The sequence below is a fragment of the Perognathus longimembris genome, chromosome 21 (assembly GCF_023159225.1).
Source record: "Perognathus longimembris pacificus isolate PPM17 chromosome 21, ASM2315922v1, whole genome shotgun sequence".
Classification (NCBI taxonomy): Eukaryota; Metazoa; Chordata; class Mammalia; order Rodentia; family Heteromyidae; genus Perognathus; species Perognathus longimembris.
The window spans coordinates 13,747,620-13,763,481 of NC_063181.1; positions in this window are offsets into that span (position 1 = coordinate 13,747,620).

Genomic DNA, 15,862 nt, shown 5'->3' on the forward strand with positions numbered 1-15,862 from the left:
TGCCTTCTCCAGTTTAAATCATGACCCTTGGCTTTCGTCTTGGTGCCAGGAAAGGATACTTTTATAAAAACCAGAAAGTCATGACACAACAACCACACAATAAACATGTATTAAAGATTATGCTTAATTCATCAGTTCATGAAGCAAATTAGTCACATGTTACAAACGGTTCTCAGGAAATCATAAAATACCACACATATATTAAGCATTCAGAAATACTGACTTGAATTAACATATGCTGTTAATTCAAAACTGGTTAATATCCATGGGGAATCATCAATTTGCTCTCCATCATCAACTTATTTGTAGATCCTCAGACAAAATCACTTTCAATACTACCAGGTTTTTTGATTTAACAGATTTGAAAAACATATCAAGGAAAATGACAAGAAAACATAATTACCAGATAATCAGTAATATATTTTTCCCTAAAATCTGTTCATAAATTTTCCTGGCAGTATGGAACAAAGAAAGGAAAGACTTAAGACCAACTTGCGATTATATCATGGCTAATATAAAGGATAATTAGCTCTAATCCTAGTTATTCATGAAGCTGAGATCTGAGAATCGAGGTGATTTGATACTGGCCTAAGCAGAAAAGTCCAGGAGAGTTTTATCTTCAATTAAGCTCACAGAGAGAGAGAGAGAGAGAGAGAGAGAGAGAGAGAGAGAGAGAGAGAGAGAGAGAGAGAGAGAGAGCGAGAGAGAGAGAGAGGGGGAGAGAGAGAGAGAGAGAGAAAGCTGGAAGTGAAGCTCAAGTGGTAGAGGGTTAACCTCAGATTAAGTGCTTAGGCCTTCGGAGTTCAAAACTCCAGATTAACTCACACAAAAATAAATAAGGTAGGCTTTCATGTAAAAGGCGTCAATTAGATGTGAATTTCTTTTTGCTGAGCAAATATAAGAATTGAATGATTTATTTCATATATTAGTGGTACAGTTTATAGACACAAAAAGCTATCTAAATAGTTTGGAGCAGAGAATATTCCCCCCAAGGTAATTATTTTATTTGAATTTGGTCACATCGGGAATTGAAAGTTTCTTATCGAATATCTAGGTTGTTCTCTAACACTAGCAAAAAATACATAGCCAGTCCTGGGGCTTGAACTCAGGGCCTGAGCACTGTCCCTGGCTTCTTTTTGCTCAAGGCTAGCACTCTCCCACTTGAGCCACCACACCACTTCTGGTTTTTTTCTATACATGTGGTGCTGAGGAATTGAACCCAGGGCTTCATGTATACAGGCGAGCACTTTACCACTAGGCCATATTCCCAGCCCCAAAATAATTTTTTTAAGTTTTTATTATAAAACTGATGTACAGAGAGGTTACAGTTTCACACGTTAGGCATTGGTTACATTTCTTGTACTGTTTGTTACCTTGTCCCTCATACCCCCCTCCCCCCGTCCCCCCCGTGAGGTGTTCAGTTCACTTACACCAAACAGTTTTGCAAGTATTGCTTTTGTTGTTGTTTCTCGTATTTTACCCTTTGTCTCTCAATTTTGGTATTCCCTTTGAATTTCCTAATTCTAATACCAGTACACACTGTTTCCCATACACTCAGATAAGATTACAGAGATAGTGTACATACAATCACCAAGAAGGTGATACACGAACATCATCAATAGTAGAAACTACAGATACACATGGGATGTTGAAAGTAGTTTCAACTCTGATATAACAATCATTTTCATAAAATGGAGTTCATTTCACTTAGCATCATCTTATGGGATCATAAGGGTATAGCTATTGGGCTCTTGTGATCCTCTGTTGTGACTTGCCTAAACCTGTGCTAATTAGTCCCAATAAGGGAGACCATAGAGTCCATGTTTCTTTGGGTCTGGCTCACTTCACTTAGTATAATTTTTTCCAAGTCCTTCCATTTCCTTACAAATGGGGCAATGTCATTCTTTCTGATAGAGGCATAAAACTCCATTCTGTATATGTACAACATTTTCCTGATCCATTCATCTACTGAGGGGCATCTGGGTTGGTTCCCGATTCTAGCTATGACAAATTGCGCTGTGATAAACATTGTTGTGCTGGTGGCTTTACTGTGATTTTGCTTGTGTGTTGTTGTTTTTTTTTTTTTTTATAGATACCCAAAAGTGGGGTTGCTGTGTCATAGGGGAGTTCTATGTTTAGCCTTCTGAGGAATCTCCATACTGCTTGCCAGAGTGCCTGAACCAGTTTACATTCCCACCAACAATGAAGTAGGGTTCCCTTTGGGCCACATCCCCTCCAACAACTGTTATTGTTAGTTTTCTTGATATATGACATTCTTACTGGGGTGAGATGGAATCTCAATGTTTTGATTTGCATTTCCTTTATGGCCAGTGATGTAGAGCACTTCTTCTTGGCCATTCTCATTTCCTCATCAGAGAAGTCTCTTTGTAGGTCTTTAGCCCACTTGATGAGTGGGCTATTAGTTCTTTGCGGTTTTGTTTTGGAGGAAAGTAATTTTTTTAGTTCTGCATATATTTTAGATATGAGGCCTTTGTCCGTTGAATGGCCGGTAAAGATCTTCTCCCAATCTGTGGGCTTTCTGTTTATCTTGCAAGCTATGTCCTTTGCCGTGCAGAAGCTCTGCAGTTTGATGCAGTCCCATTTGTCCAACCTTTCTTTGATTTGTAGCCTTTCTGGGTCTTTGTTCAGGAAGTTCCGTCCTGCGCCAAGGAGCCCAAGTGTTTCTCCTACTCCTTCCTTTAGTGTTTTCAGGGTGTCTGTTTTGATTTCGAGGTCTTTAATCCATTTGGAATTGATTTTGGTGCAGGGTGATATATACGGATCTAGTTTTAGTTTGTTGCATGTGTTGAGCCAGTTTTTCCAGCACAATTTGTTAAAGAGACTATCTTTCTTCCAAACTATTGTCTTAGCCCCTTTATCAAAGATTAAGTAGGCGTAGTTCTGTGGGTTCATTCCCGGGTCTTCAATTCTGTTCCATTGGTCTTCAGACCTGTTCCGGTGCCAATACCAAGCTGTTTTTATTACTATAGCTTTATAATACAGCTTGAAGTTGGGTATTGTAATTCCTCCAGCACTGTTCTTTCTGCTTAGGATTGTTTTTGCTATTCTAGGTCTTTTATTGTTCCATATGAATTTCTGGATTGCTTCCTCTATTTCATCAAAAAATGGTGTTGGGATATTAATGGGTATTGCATTGAATTTGTAGATAGCCTTTGGCAATATTGCCACACAAATAATTTTTTTAAAGAATTAGATTACCAATTGAGCTTGTCATGTTAGGGCTTTGCATATTTAAAGAAAAGAAACTTAATCATATTTTTAAGGTTTCAATTTTTCCTATGTTTGAATATGTGTTGCCTCCTTTCTTGCTCTTACATATGTGCACACACATACCTTTAATTTGAATGAAGTTCACAGCTTGGCTTCTACATATTTCTTTTATTTTTCTTTTATTTTTGAATATTTTGATTATCTTTCAGTAGTTGTACAAAGGAGTTTCCATTCACCAAGTCAGTTTAGGAACACAGTGCATCTTGATCAATGTCACCCCTTTCAAGATTCCGGCCTACACCTCCCAACCCACCACTTCCCCTACATTATTTTAGGTTGTGCATTTTTTTTTTTGCCATTTAACCAAGCAGTTCATGTATACAATACATCTCCATGTGTGTCACCAATTCAACAGCTTCACACACCCTGCCCCGTCTACCCACCCCTTCCCTTACATTTCCCAATTCTGCACTTTATGTGATGAATTCTTGCCTGCATTCTCTCCACCCACTTCCCGCTTCATTCTGTCCCTGTCCCCTCAGGTCCACCCTACCCTCTTGCAAGAACCCATTTCCTGGTACTTCTTTTTTTGGGTCTTGACTTACTCTTTTGAAAGAATGATACAATTGGTGTTCTCCATGGTAGCTAATTGGAGGAATGCTTATTGAAAACAGTCACATTAGCGGCATTTTCTATGCTGCCCTTCATGATGTACTTCTTCCCATTTTGCTCTGTGCCCTTAAGAGGCTGACCTGGTTTATATCTACAGACCTACTTTCTATGCCCTCTGGCTTCCATGTTGATTTCTGATGAAATAACTCAGTGAGACACTAGAGGAAGGGAGAAAACCAGGCCAGAGAGTCCATGCTCCTGCTCTCTCCCTGTGAGGTACTTCAGGCTTACCGAGTCTCCAGAATAAGTCACTGTTTCTCAAGGCCATCTTCTCTACTCTCTCCTTTTTTCACTGGCACTTCTTTCTTTAATTGCCTTTGGACCTTGGAGTAGTAATAGCTTCTCTGATATTATTACCCTAAGATGATTACATAGTCCTGGTGCTTCCTTACACCCATCCATATTATTATGAAAATTAATGTTGTGGACAAAACTCTTAACACAGTCCTCGTTGTGTTAGTTATATTTCCTGTGGAGGTCCTGACTTATATAATTCCAAATGTGTTTTATTTTTGGAACTTTGTGTCTAATCTGAGGGGATAAAATACCAAGATTTCTATTTGGGTTCACAAGAAATTCGAAGTTCTCTCAAGCCTTGAGGCTTGACCAGAAGTCAGAAAACATCTGCAAAGGAGAGTGGATGGGGTAACTGCCTCCCTAGTGAGCCTCAAGTGGCACATGCTTTTAAGCCTAGTTGCACAGAAAGCTGAGATCTGAAGATCAAGATTCAAAATGAGCTAGACAGACAAATCATGACTCCTGGTCAAGGACAAAAAAATGTCCAAAGGCAAGTAACTTCATGTTTTTGTGTTGAGGCTTGTATTACATTGGTTCTCCATGCTTATAAGGTTGTTTTCTGACAGCTGGCATTCACAGATTCAGTCTTTACTGTGCTTCCTTCACAGAAAACTACACAATAGTGTGTTCTTACGAAAGAAATCAACTGGCCAGCAAGATGCATCACTTATTTTTCAGTTTCTGAAATTTCAGTGCTCATGTTTATTGAATAACTTCACTTTTAGATAATGTTTAAAATAGGATATTCCATTTCAAACTCACCCACCTGCCATTCACGTTTCACAAGTGTAGTTTTCTCCTATAGTCCAACAGTTTCACAGACTGCTTCCCAGGCTAACTTGAAAGCACATTAAACACATTCACTTCTAAAAGTTCAGCAGATTTATAAAGCAAAATAGCTTGCACTATGCAGCTGAAAATTTAGAAGCATAAGTACCCAGGGTTTTTGTTGTTGTTGTTGTTTATTTTTTCAATCCTTTTGTACTTTGCCTTTCAAATCTTCAAGTTTCTATTGAATGATCCTCAAGCTGGCTATTTTCAGCTATGTCCTATCTACAAATAAGCCCATAGGTGGCATTCTATTTTTTGTTACAGTATGTCCACTGTCTAAAGTCTTTTATTCTTTCTTAGGATCATCCTTGCTCTATGGGTATCATTCATCCGTTCTTCTAAGATATTAACTCTTTATCAATAGAACCCTTAAAATATGAACCTTATAATGACAGTATCTGTGCATGGCTGGCAATGAAGCATTAACTCCCTTCATAGCAGCCTTGCCATTCTGGGCATTTAGGATCATTCTAAGAGCACCCCAGCTGCAAGAAACACTGCCACGAAAGCCATGAATCCAGCATTAGGAGGCTTGGCTCCAGTTATCACATTCCAGACAACCTACACCTGCCTTGGAAGGCAGTATCCTTGGCAAAGCAAGCCCAAGTGAACTTTAGATGACCCTGAAGCTACTATCAGTCACCATGAGGGGAGGAGAAGGGAAAGGGCATCTTCAGTAACCCGGCAAAAAGCCAGGGACTGTTGGAACTGGAAGTTGTAGTGTCGTTGGTGAAAATTCCATTCTTCATTTGCATACTAAGCACATACTTCTTATAACCTCCTGGCTAAATAATCAAGCTGCACAGCTCACTTTTAAGTCAGCTGGGAGATATTTTTTGTGTTAACCCTGATGTTATATTAAGCCCAGAAATGGTCTTCTTTTTTTTTTTTTGTTTTTTTCTTGTCTATTTGTGATTTTTACCATAAGTAAGGTTGACTGAGCAGATAACATGCAGATGGAAGGCAGTGAATTGGCAGCACCAGCATTAACAATGGGAGGGTAGCTGAAGACTTCCTGAAAATGGGTCAGGCTGAAGCAGGATCGACCAATGGTCATGGAGACCACAAAGTACAGTGGTAATATACAAGAGATGGAAAGCCAAAATTGCATGGTAATGGCCGTGATGGGTAAAAGACTGCAGGCTCCTGTGTCTAGAAGGGATCCTGGGAGGTGACAAGTTCTTGAAGTCTGAGGGAGTCCCAGAACCTATGGCTTAAGGTCTGTGTGAGTAGCTGGTGCCGACTGCTGTCCATGGCTCCTGTCACAAGCTGCTGCTTAGAGGTGAAGCTTTCCCTAGGTGCTGAGTGGTGCCCTTCTTAAAACTGGTATGCAGAATAGTAAGTGTCCAATTAGAGCACCTAGGACATGGTAGAGTCATAGCCATCTATTTATCAGAACTTAAATAGATATTCTCTATGTTTTCCAGCGTAGCTTATAAAGCTTATAAGCCTTTAGCACACAAGGGCTGAGAACTACATGTTGCCTACTCAACCACTTCCATTCAAGTGCACAAAAACTTTGAGCCAGCTCATTGGCAACAAAAGTGGCTGTGATAAAGCAGAATGTACAAATGGAGAGGTGGGGATGCTGCTGCTGCTGTTGAATGTCCAAATGCCTAATGATCATGTAAAGAATTACAGAATTCTTCTTCATTGAAGTCAAATGTGTTGAAAGATTGTTTGTTGGTAGTACTAGGGTAGAACGAAGGGATCTGCAGTTATTGTGCAGGTATTCTATCACTTGAGCCAGGCCTCCTGCCCCTTTTTGGCATCAGTCATTTTTGAGGTTCTGGTCTTCTGCCTGGACCAATCAGGAATGTAATCCTTTTATGTATGCTTCCCAACATCACCTGAGATGACTGGTCTCAACTCACAAAGCCTCTCTCCCTACCACCCAATCATCTAGGATTACAGGCTTATACTTTCCCATATGGCTTATATTAAAATGTTATGATCAGATTATGATCATAATATAAAATATGGTGACCAGATTTTCAGCTTAAAATAGTAGCTCTAAGTCAAGCAAATAAAAATACTGTAAGCAAAGAGAATATCCTTGAATAGTCTGCACAGGCTACCTTGAGAAACTGAACAATGAACAGCACTTGAGCTATATCAAGTAGCATCAGGGAAAAGAATACAAATTCTAGACTTTCACAGAACTTAGCTTCAAACATACATATGAACTGCTGGTAAAACTTCTGTGTGGTCCATGCTGTAAAACTCACTAGACATGACAGAGAAAGTTTGCAAACCCAGCCACTTTACAAAATAACACATTTGGATCAACCTCTAGAAAGCACAAAAGTAGGTCAGACAAGAATTGCATGCAGACATTTCGAAAACTAGATTGATATTCAAACCACAGCTCACAAAAGCATTCAGGTTATACATTTTGACCCTACATGGTTGACTGCTTGCTAAAATGGAAGATTTTAAAAACAGACTCAAATCTCATGGAATAATATTCCAACATCTAAGGCATAATAAAATTAATCATTGTAAAAAAATTCATAGACACATCAATGTGAAGAAGAACAATGAAATAAAAATACCCAAACAGACAAAATACAATGTTGGAATTTATATGATCAATATTCTAAAGCAAGTATTATAAAAAGGCTTGAGTAAACTATTTGAACACTCTTAAAACAGATAAAAATATAATGTTCAATCAAACAGTAGATTACAAGATAATGATACAAATAGAAACTTTGGATTTGACTTAAGTAATAACTCAAATTCATAACTAGGTGACTCTAATGAAAATATAGTTATATCATAATAAGTCATCAGTAATTTGGAGGCAGAGCAACTGAAATAACTAAATATTGGTAACAGAGTTGAAATTGATGGGAAGTCATGAGCAAAGACTAAGCCCCTGAAATACAAGTGGTATAACCTTGTCAAGGGAGTACTAGAAAAAGAAGAAAAGATGATGTGTGTAAAGAAAGAAGAAAGAAACTACTGCACTGAAACTCATCTAATTTTCCAGTATATGTAAAACCAAAGATACAAAGTATTGGGCTGAGGTCCTAGTTCAGTGAAAGAAGGATTACCTAGCATGAATGAGGCAGTGGCTTTCATATTCAGCAACGAAAATAAACAAATAACCCCAAGGAATTATTAAAGATGCAAAAGGCAGAAAAATCCCACACAAAAAATACCATGTCCATATCAGTGCAAATTTCTGATACTGAAGGCAAGGAAACCATTAAAAGCAAAATACGGAAAATCGACTCATTCTCTATAGAAAAACTACTAAAATGACAGTTACTTCATCCAAATATACCAGAAAATATGTAGAAAAAATTAAAAAAACTTCAACTATATATTTATATCCAGGAATGACTGTAACAAATAGATATTCTCAGAAAAGGACAACTAAAAAGTATGGCTTTTGGAGATAATATTTATAGACTATCTTCCAAAAGGAAAAACATAATAATAAGAGGAAATCCTGAACATCATATGTCTGATTTCCACCAGCACTCCTACTTATATGCCCATATCAGAGTTAATTATTTCCCATTATCATACTATTTGACCCTTTTTTCTTTAGTTTAAATAAGAGGTTTGGGAGAATGAAGTCAAATCTCATTGTATATACTACAAAATTAAGTAAAGTAAGGGAACAAGGGAAAAAGAGAGTCAGGGTATGACATTGACCACCTGAAATGGGTGACAGTGATCAAGACACATTGTAGACATAAACTGGTTTGTTAAATATCAACTCATTTGTCAAACTAGAGATAATAAAAAGATTAAAAAGTAAAGTAAGGAGGTTAAAGCATGATTTGTGGATAAATATTGAAGGTATTCTCTTCTAGTGTCGATAAAATTATGTTTAGTGTTGGGAAGCAAAAATTACCATATTCTCTGGTTAAAAGCATGCAACATTTCAAATCATTTTCTAATACATAAGTAAAGATATCTTTCAATAAGTTTTCTGAATTGCAGCTAAGTGGTAAAGTGTTACTTAGTAGACTATGGCTACTTACTAATCCAGAAAGGTACTAAAAATATACTCAGAAAGCAAAGTGGAACATTGAAATACTGTCTACTAATTTAAGAAAAGCTTACATCTTCCAAGCTTCAATATAGCTTTCAGCTTCAGAGAAGCTAAATTTTTTCGGTTCGTACTGAAGTTTTACAGCTACTTGCTTTTCAACTGTTTGGGCCATACCTGAATTTCATATAGTTTTATACTAAGGAGAGATAAACTTTTATATAGAAAACCTCAACGCATTCTCCAGGCTATCAAAATAAATTGCATATGGGTCAATGAAAACCAATACATTAGAGTCACTGTACATGTTCCAGCGGATGAATAAAAATCTTTCTTGAAACTTCAATACCACTTGGCAAGAAATCTGTTTAAATGAAAACATTGCAAGTGCAGAACGATAGAAGAAATATTTTGTTTTTTCTTGATTAAGAGCACCCACAATCTTTCACAGAACACCCAAGTGAAGCAGAGAAGCATAATGGGAAAAGTGCAAAATCTATTGAATGCTTTATTGGCTCAGTTATTCTCTGAACAGCAACACATATAAATACTCTCCTTGGCCTTAGGGCTGCCCAAAAAAACCCCAAATAGCTTGTCTCTATTAACTTAAATTTCAAAAAGAGAGAAAAAAAGGAAAGAAAAAAGAAATGAAAAAGTATTGGGGACTGTATCAAGTTACTAAAAACAGAGCAGGCAAACAAAGTAGAGCAATAAGGTCATGATCAGAGTAGTGAGACGTGACAGGTGGTACCCTTGTCCCCAGGCCCTGAGTCAATAAATTCTAAATGGCACTTACTCTATATAGACTCACAGAACAGCACGGCCATCATGTAGCACCAAATTCTTTTTGTATTTCTAATCTCTGATTTCTGTGAGAAATTAATCAGTTTCAAGCACCTTATAAAGAAATAAAAGTGATTAATTTGTTCTTTGCTACAGCTTTTAGATATTATGTTAAAAACCTAAAACCACTGAATGAAGCAATATTTTGCCCATACACCTGCTGCAGCTTGTACGCATTTAAGATTTTATCACTTGGTGGTGTGATGATTTGTAGGTCTGGGGTCTCTACAGAAGTTTTGGCTGTTTGAGAGAAGGGGAACACAGAGTTTCATTTCTGAGTCCTTTATATCTCACATACAGTAAATATTCTATTTGGTCAATGAGTGAAAAAAAATGTTTGGATAGGTGAACACTATTAATAACAGAAATAAACTCCTTCTAGTGTTTGGGGGTAGGGGAGGGAATCCTGTGCCTCTGTCCTTGCCAAAGGATATTCAGAACTCATTCAGGTTTCAAATTTAATTTCTGACAAGCTTACCTAGCCAGAAACTGGCGGAATTGCAGTTTTTTAAGGTGGTTGAAACAAGGAGAGTTGACAATGAGTCAGCTGAGGTTGGAGGTTCTGTCATCTAACAGAAAAATGAACATGAGAGACTTCTTTCATTTCAATGGTTCTAACACCTAGAAAATAGGTCCGGAGAATTTCTCAAGAAAAAGGTAGATGTTTAATGTTTCAGATTTGTAGCCCCCATCAAGTCAATTACGATCAGTGAGTTTAGCAAGTTCCGTGCAGACTTTGAATCATCTCCAGAGAAATTCAATGAACTACTGAGATTTTTTTTCTTTATCAATAAAGGGTTATCTATCCTTACAGGGGGAAAATCTTATTTTTCTGGAAATCTCTAAGCCCAAGGATCAACAGATCTCTTGTCTATTCCAACATGACATTCATCTTTCTGTGTCTGTATGATTCCCAAATAAATGGTGTCAGTGCCAATCTGAGGGGAAGAAAGAGCTTTTCATCCTAACCTCTCCTTCACATCATCCCTTAGACTCCTCTTCTTCCCGGTGGGATGTTTGTTACACAAATATCTGAACACTGACTTACATTGTTATTGTTGTTAATATTTACCATGATTTACATGGAGGAGACATTTGTGTTACATAGAAACAAGTTTGACAAGAAATGTACTCACTACCTTAAGTATATAACACCTCTGTACATTACCTTGACAATAAAATTAAATTTAAAATAAAGAAAAAGGAAATGAGCTGCGGAAATTAAATATGCACATTCAGTGTGGGAATTCTACTCATTGATGCCTGGAATATTTACTTGAAAAGACAGATTAGCTGAACAGAGTGAAACATATATTGAGCCAACAGTACTGGAATATCAGTCCATCAAACAGTTTGGTCAGAACAAGTGAGAACCTAAAGGAACTTCTTGTCTATCTATAGGAATGTTTCAAATAATGAATTTTTTGTTGCATATTGTTCTCATCTGGTCACACATCTACACATTTGCCTAAGACCAAGGAATTTAGTTCGTATCAAGTCTCCTCATGTTCTCCAGAACAACTATTTAGTATTCCTTTGATTTGTGAAGGGAGCAGTACGATGTCAGTGGAAGCCTAGTTCAGGGGGTAGAACTTGAATCTCAGGTTCTGTCCATAGTGAAAGTCTTGATGAAAAGCTAAACTAGTTGGCACAAGGTTGGAGATATAGCACAGTGTAGCGTGCTTGCCTTGCATGCATAAGGCCCTGTGTTTGATTCCTAAATCGCACATGGACACAGACACACACAGTCACACCCCCCTTTCTTCCCCGCCCCCCCCCCCCCCCACGCACGCACACAGGGTGAGTTGAGAAGTGAAAATAAAGGGAGAAATGGCTAAGAGAAAAACTTACTTCTTTATGAACACAGGAATATCTAGTAAATATATCAAAAACTTTCCCCTGGAGCTGGGAATATGGCCTAGTGGCAAGAGTGCTTGCCACATGAAGCTCTCAGTTCGATTCCCCAGCACCTCATATATGGAACACGGCCACAAGGGGCGCTGTGGCTCAGGAGGCAGAGTGCTAGCCTTGAGCGGGAAGAAGCCAGGGACAGTGCTCAGGCCCTGAGTCCAAGGCCCAGGACTGGCCAAAAAAAAAAAAAACCACACACAAAAACTTTCCCCTGTCAAATGTGATTGGTGAATAAACAGACACACACACACACACACACACACACACACACACACACACACACACACGGGAGATACTAAGAGTGAGAAAAAATAAGTACCACTTTCTGAAAAACAGCAGCTATTGAAATATTATCCAAATACACAGTCTTCTTATGACACTTTCAATTAAAATGATTAAATAATTTTAATGGTATCTTCACAATATAACCAATTCCTAAGCTATAATGCATTGCCTATTATATTTGAGATAAAATTTCTTTTAATTTTAAAAGTAGATGATCTATATTGTGTACTGCTATTTGGGTATTTTTTACATTCTATTTCACATCAAGTTATTTTTTGTGTTATATGGTAGAAAAAAATAATTGTTTCTGTGCTATTCATGAAAGTAATTTTCTAATAGTTTGTAAGGATTTATGAATTGTTTCAATGAAATATTCAATAAATTATCTTATCGACCACTTTATTCAATAGAGCACACCATTAATTTCAGGCAATGAAAGCCACAACAGATAAGAAATTATTTTAATTGGAATCTAAATCTTAGTATGAATACTTAGAGAGAAAATTGCACAATCACATGGAAATAATTATAGACATGTTCAGAGAATCCTATATTATAGGCATGCAATGCCACTTTCTCTGATAAGTATGTCACCTTAACTATTTATTCACAGATTTATTCATGATGTTTAAATGTGAATCTCTCTGCAAATTGTTATGTACAGGTCTACATTTCATAGTTTCACAGTATGTCACATGTTATTTCTAAGTGAAAGGAAATAAAATATATTCATAGGGAAATGATTACATTAGCAGATCCTGCTGCCCAAGTTTCCAAATGGCAGTTTGAATGAATGGGAAGGGAATATTAATTTACTCAATATATTGACTGTATTTTTCTCTTCATTTTAACTTCCATTATCAACCCAAGATGCTTCTAATTGTTTTCTCATTCTGTCTCCAGTGAGATATTAAACTCATGTGAAAATCATATATTATAATTTGATTCTTTAAGTCTCTTTCAGGTGCCATTTCAATCTTTAGCTCCTATCAACAATAAACATAGCAGAGACATGTACAATAGACAGATGATGCAGAATAAAATTTCCCCACACTGTTGAAAGTTCTCATCCCTAGATACAATAAAACTTATGAATATTGGAAAGGATATGTACAACTCTGATGGTTGAAATACTCAGAGATCCTTCTTCAGGTAAGGCCTGACACAGTGTCCAAAAATGATCAAAAAGGAGGAGGGTTCTCTTTCCCTTGGGTTTCTAACTATTTCAGAGCCCGATTCATATGGTAGCCCCATGAGAAATATGACTCCTTTATTCCTTCATATGCACCTTTTTCATGTAACATTCAGGTAGAGGAAATAGATCCATTGCTGTGGGACTCCCAGGAAGCTTTTCATTACCCCCGCACCTCACTAAATTTTTATTGTTTTTGCATTATTCATCACCAGAGATAGAAACAAGCCCTCCAGCAAAGGGCATGATAGGCAGGAGACATCCCTACATGTGTGAAAGAAATCAATTCCACCTCATCCTATGTATGATAAGGAGGTAGAAGTATTGCTTCTTAAAGGAAAAGAGTTTCCATTCAAGGGAAAAGGTAGCCATGCCCACCAACAACCTTGGCCTGTCAATTTAAGGATCCATTTTTCCCACTTGAACTTTACTTCCAAGCATCACAATCACTTGAAGCCGCTCCTGTCTTAAAGCCCTGACCTCCATAGACCATGACTTCTCCGAATAGGACCAGCCAACATTGACCTTGCCCCCATTTTGTTTTGTGCTTCCCGCTTTCCTTCTTTGTTTACTTTAAAAAGAAAACTTCCATCAAATAAGCTTTTAATAAGTCCTCATCTGGGATAACCTTGTTCTTGAGTAATGTCACCTCAAGTCCTACTCTACACTCATACTTTTTGTTCACTATAGATGGACAGCAGATGGTACTACTGATCTAGCTTATATGAAACACAAAACTCTTAATTTAGAATGGACTGTATTCTTGTACAGCTATCATAATTTATTTTTGTGGTTTATATATTCGACCTGACTTGGATGTTAACCACACAAACACACAAGATGTACCACTAAGGAAATAAGCACCATTGAGGCAGAGATTTTTTGGCTATTCTATTAATTACAGAATCCTCAGAATTTAGTAAAATAGTTTAAAACAGTCAGCAAGAAATACTGTGGCTGATTATGACATCTCCATACATACAGTATACCCCAATCAAACGCAGCTCCTCCTTCTCCTTCATCCCATTCTCCCTAAAGCCTTTTCACTATGTCCATTGTATTTTCCCACATGTACATAAAGCGCTATAACCACATTTACCCTCTCTGGTACCTACTCTCCAAATAGCCTGTTAAACAATAATTATTGTTGTAAAAAATAATACGATGACTTCTTTTGTGCATTGAAATACTTTGACTGTTCATATAGTTATAATTAGCCCTTAATAAAAGTTTTTCAGAAGCCCTGCCCAGTAAATCAGATCTATTTACACTACTTATCCTCTCCTCATTAAGTGGATACTGAAGGGCCATAAAGTTTGTTTTTCTCATTCCTTAGAAAGTTCATCATTGAGACTCATGCCACAAAAGACAGATTAACAAGAGAGACAAACACATACTTAATTGGCTTAGTGTAAATTTGAAATTATGAAGACTTCAGATATGAAGATCCAAAGAAACAATAATGTCTTGGTGTTTTATGCACATTTATAAAGCTATGTAGATATTTACTTGAAGGATAATCTAATGATACCACGAGATTTCAGAGAAGAATCCTCTCAGCATTCCTATGTCTTCATTTTTTCTTCCAGGAAGGAAAAGGGTTTGTGAAATATTTCTACCTATTTCAGGTATAATGAAGTGGAAAGTTAAACATTTTCTAATTGTTAATGTTTCTCAAATACTAACATACAATATTTCAGAGTATCATGTTCTGAAATCGACATGATAATTTAACCTGCCAAATTGTGACTATGCTGTCACAGAATTCACTTACTTTTCCTCCTGTCATATCTTCTCTCTTAAACTTGATCTGGATGGAAGCTCTTGAACCTGCAGTCTACTGCAGGTAAATGTCACATATTCATTCTTTACCTCTTTCTGTTTTTACTTCTTAGCCTAGGTGGGAAAAACGAGACCATGTGATATGCAAGGTGTTAGTAGACCAGGAGATGCCTGCATATATCAACTACATACATAAGTTTTGCTCAGGGTAAGCTAATAGAGGAAACAGCTCTGTCTGCATCAGCAAATTAAGATCGCAAGAATGAAACATTATTGTCACTCTTCTGCTAAGTGTCAATGCATTTGTTAATATGCAATCTCTCTGCAGTTTGTAAGAAGAATATGCAAAATTGATTCAGAGGAACCTCATTATGAACTGAGCACTATTGTCAAATGCATCTCTAGAGCACCTTTGTTTTTTGTTTTGTTCCTGGCAGCATCTAATGCCTTTGAAAACTTAATGGATTTAACACAGTCTCCTCTTCTCCCATTTATTAGTACCATTCACATTTTGAGCAATTAAAGTTTCTTGTGCTGCCTCTGGGAGATGAGTTATGAAGTGGCGATGAGTTATGAAATGATCAGTTCGAAGAGCGATAGCTGAGAAGTACAAATGCTGGAGAATAAAGCAGATTTACGTCTGGAAATATATTTACCTAGTGTGTTCTATCATGTTATTCTATAGGTTGACAAGATAACTTTGCATGGCAAAGCAAAAAGTGAATAGAGATTATGAAACACAAGAACAATCCAATTTTATTATAATGTCATATTCATTCATTTTATTTTGTTTTTAAAATGCACACAAT